The sequence below is a fragment of the Schistocerca nitens genome, chromosome 4 (assembly GCF_023898315.1).
Source record: "Schistocerca nitens isolate TAMUIC-IGC-003100 chromosome 4, iqSchNite1.1, whole genome shotgun sequence".
Lineage (NCBI taxonomy): Eukaryota > Metazoa > Arthropoda > Insecta > Orthoptera > Acrididae > Schistocerca > Schistocerca nitens.
Window position 1 is genome coordinate 556,189,685 of NC_064617.1, and position 4,480 is coordinate 556,194,164.

Sequence of the window (4,480 nt, forward strand, 5' to 3'; positions counted from 1 at the left end):
AGGAGTGGTGGTCGTCTCACGGGAAGACGTCAAATGCATTTTTAATTTGGTTTTTCGAATAGGTATATTTACCATTTAGTTTTGAAGGATTTTGGGGGATGCAATATTCAGTCATGCTACGACAACCCTGTGTTCACTAATCTCTGTATCCGTTTTGATGCTCAGGATTATTTGTTGCTAAGAGGTCAAGTGTGTTTCCACAGCCGTTTACTATTCACGTAGTCGCATAAATAAAATTGATGAAGTGTCCCACATGAGTTAGGTAACTAAAATGTCTAAAATTTTAATTTATCTCGACAATTAATGTTATTTGCTACGAATTTTTAGATTATTCTTGAACTGAGACGTAATTTCATAGGTCGTTAAAAGGGTGAGTGCTAAGTGATAGTTGTTGATTCCCGAATTTATGTATACCATACAAAAAAGTTGGAAAAAGCTATTCCAAAGCAATTATATTGGATCAATAGCATTAGAGATACTGCACAGTTTGTTAATACTGTCAGTGGCTCCATTGGTTCTTTAAACGCAGATACATCACTTTTCATTAATTGGCTACTAACAGTTTCAAATGCTAGGTGCGTATGGAAAAATTTGAGTACAGTGGCCGAAATAAAAAAAAAAATTCGGTTTAGCTCTTCTGGTGGAATAGGAGGTATCTGACAGTAACACTTTTACTGCGTAACACTAGTATTCCCTTACATTTTACTAGCATCACTGAAATTGACAGCATGGTTTAACACTCTCACAATTACAGTAATACATTTGTAAATTGTACGCATGTGTGTCATTCTGTTCTGTATAATGTCCACTATGTTACTGTTTCCTTTTCCACTAATACTGTTATCGAAGCACGTCATGACGAAGTAAATACAAATACAATAAGGTAAAACTGTATAATCAAGGAATTACCACATATTCTGTGAACAGGATGTTGGGTGGACTAAGGAATGACTGGTGGTAAATCACGAGACATTTGACGCGCAAAGATTAAGAATAAATAAGAAAAAAAATTGAATTCGAAGTAACTAGTTCCACGGAAACAAGTACAACGGAAACATGTTTCGTTCACAATGCGTTCTTGACTAGGCTTTAACATGCACTCTATGAAATGATTGAAGAAGCCTACTGGAAGTTGATTTCGTACATGAGGAGCATTTATGTTGATTCCCGCAAGATGACGTGACGGTGTCATCGTAATGGATCTCAGTTATTCTCTATTGTCTATAAGATTTATTATCTTATCTCTACAACTCTAATCGTTAACAGTGCCACTAACTTCTATGTGAAGTTCCCAGCACTACTACTAAAATGGACACATTCATGATGTTCCTTTGAATGTCATTCCTTTCACTTTTGGTGCAGAAGAAGAAACGAGTGACATTGTTCTTGACATTGAAGTGGGAGTCGTTAATGAAGACCACAATCCTTCATTCATTCATAATCAAACGTTAATGTTGTTGATTCCACAATAAACGCACCCTTATCTGATTGCTGGAAATATGGAGTCCAGAACAGTTTCTGTAAAACACATTTATTTACACAGTATGCTGGAAAACTGTAAGCTGAACGTTGTGTAGACAATGATTGTTGGTCATTGTCATACAGTTAAAACTGCATGTTGTGGACTGGATGTTGATAGCAGACCACAGTGGGAGTGCTGATTGCATCTGGGTGCAGCCAGCATTGTTGCCAGATCACCGTATGTAAACAAATATCACACATCACATTGAAGATAACCCTCTCCCCTCCATCTTCTCCACCACCCTCCACCTACACTCACTTTTCCAGGACAGCTGAATGAGTTATAAGTGGCGGTAAATTGAAATGTATGTTATCCAATTGGTTGTAGATATGGGTGCAGCCTATGTGGTTTCCAGATCTCCCATATATATTTAAGACCGAATTTATGACCCTAGTAAATAAACCAGCCACTTGAGTTATTATGCTATGTTAGCGCACGCATAATTTATAACCACAATGTAAATAAACAACTCACTGTAGCTCTTATGTTATGATTACATAACTCTAATTTAAGACTTTTTTATAACCCAATCTTAATTTTGATCTTTGAGCCAAGAAATAGCTGCTTTCTCTGTCCCCCACCCTCTCTACCTTCCTTCCATTACTCTTCTCATATTTGATACTTACTTTCAGATTATAACTGTCTGCCGGACCGAGACTCGAACTCGGGACCTTTGCCTTTCGCGGTCAAGTGCTCTACCATCTGAGGTACTCAAACACGACTCACGCCCTGTCCTCACAGCTTCAATCCTGCCGGTACCTAGTCTCCTATCTTCCAACTTCCTTCTCCTATTTGTTAAAAAAATTGTGGTAAGTTACCCAGTTGGCGGAATTTCATTCCCTCCACCATTTCCCCCATGACTCGTCCGGCTACTGTACCCATCATTATGAATGACAGGCTCATCATTCATGCTGTGTACATCAGTCGATCAGCGTGAAGTATCGTCATCATAATCATCATTGTCAGCAGCAGAATCAGCAGAAGTCACATACGTAAGATGTCAGAGTTGCTTTGCTTTCAGTTACCCAATTTTTAGTATTTTTCAAGGTCATCCAACAACTCACTCTTTGGTAATATTCTCGATCTTAATGATGAATTAAATTGACAAAGTATAATTATACCCAAAGTTGTTGTAACTGATAACAGCTTAAGTTAAAATAATGATATAATGATACTAATATAAAATAAAGATGTTTGTACAGTCATAAGACTGAAATACTGTATAATTCAAATATACGTACTTTTTACCGATTAAAGAGCAGCTTTCTAAAAATATTGCTAATGTAAAGAAATTGTGCTCACACTAGAAAACATTATCAGCAGTCGGCACTAGTGATACTGCCCGCCGCCGGTAGCTGATTGGTCAACGCGACAGGGTGTGAATCCTCAGGGCCCGAATTGGATTCCCGGCTGGGTCGCAGATTTTCTCCGCTGAGGGACTAGGTGTTGTGTTGTCCTAGTCTTCATCATTTCATCCCCATCGACGCGCAAGTCGCTGAAGTGGGCTCAAACCGAAAGACTTGCACCCGGCGAATGGTCTACACGACGGGAGGCCCTAGTCACACGACTACTGATACCCATATTGATCGATTCAAAAACTGTCATAACTGTTTGGATAGAATAGTAGAAATTGTAATATCTTTATTCAAACGAGCACTACATAGTCGAGTGCACCCACGCACGCTGAAGAGTCTCACACCAAACCATGCTACCCCACGGCAAACACCAGTTCCCTCATTGGCTCCACTGCGATGTGGTCCTTGCGGACTCCACTACATGTCATATCGTCACAGAAGAGGCGCATAGCAGCCTCCAGCCCATTGTTGGCTAATGTCGTTATGGTTCATGCCTCTACGAATGTACAAGTGTGGGTAGCGGTGCAAACAATTAACACTCACCTTTTACACTTCTTGCCTCTGTCGCCGACTCACAAGTCGGGCAGCGAGCCACTCCCAGCAGACAGGAAGCCAACAATGTAATAATTTTAGACAACTCGCATATTACTCGTTGTGGATATGTCCTGAAATGACCTGTGTTATTAACCTTCCACCACCTTGTTATATTTTTCCGTGCAGAGACCTGCACAGCAGCAATTCTTATATTGGCTTTACTATGTACTAAAGCTCATCATTTTCTGATGGTCGCTGCTTGTCACGTACTACACCACGTGTACTGTTATATTCTCTTGTGTACATAAAGAGGATGCCTCTAATATGCTTAAGCATAGTATGGCCTACAGCACTTGAAGCTCAAGGTTAGATGTTACAACCAAGGTTACCACAGTCTTTCTTAATGTACAAACACATACATATTCTTATCAGCTACAACTGGAGTCTTTCATCTCATCGAACTTCTTTCCATTGCTTCCCAGGAATCCTCTCGCTGTCACATATTGTCCTTTCCATGTAGTAAAATGCTCTAACTACTGTAACGTCATGTTGCACAGACACAAGACAAACAAATGCAACTGGGTCTGTTAAATGACGTTCCAATATTTTTCAACATCACCATGCAAATAACTCATGTAGAATATTGTAAACAGGAGACTTTTGGGATTCTTTGGCAGGGTAGCGAATAAGAAAACAAATATTTCGGTTCAAAATATTTATTAATTTATGCTTGCACATTTACCCATAGAAAACTTGGTTTAATTTTAATAACATCGAGCTTAATTTTCAATTTCACATTTAGTTTAAATCTACATTCATATCATCTAACTTTTTCTGCAACCTGTCATTTAAGAAGTACAGAGAACACACATCTTTGAATTCAAATACACACGTAATTTTTGTTGTGTTAAGTATCTCTTTCGCACATTTAACAATTAGTTCAATTCCTTCTAACCATTTTTCTAACTGAGAGCATTTGGAAATTTTAATTTGGTCTCCGATTACGCAACCAATGGAACGTACCACGTCTTTCTAGGAGTTTTGTTGCAGCTCTTCCATCACACATGTT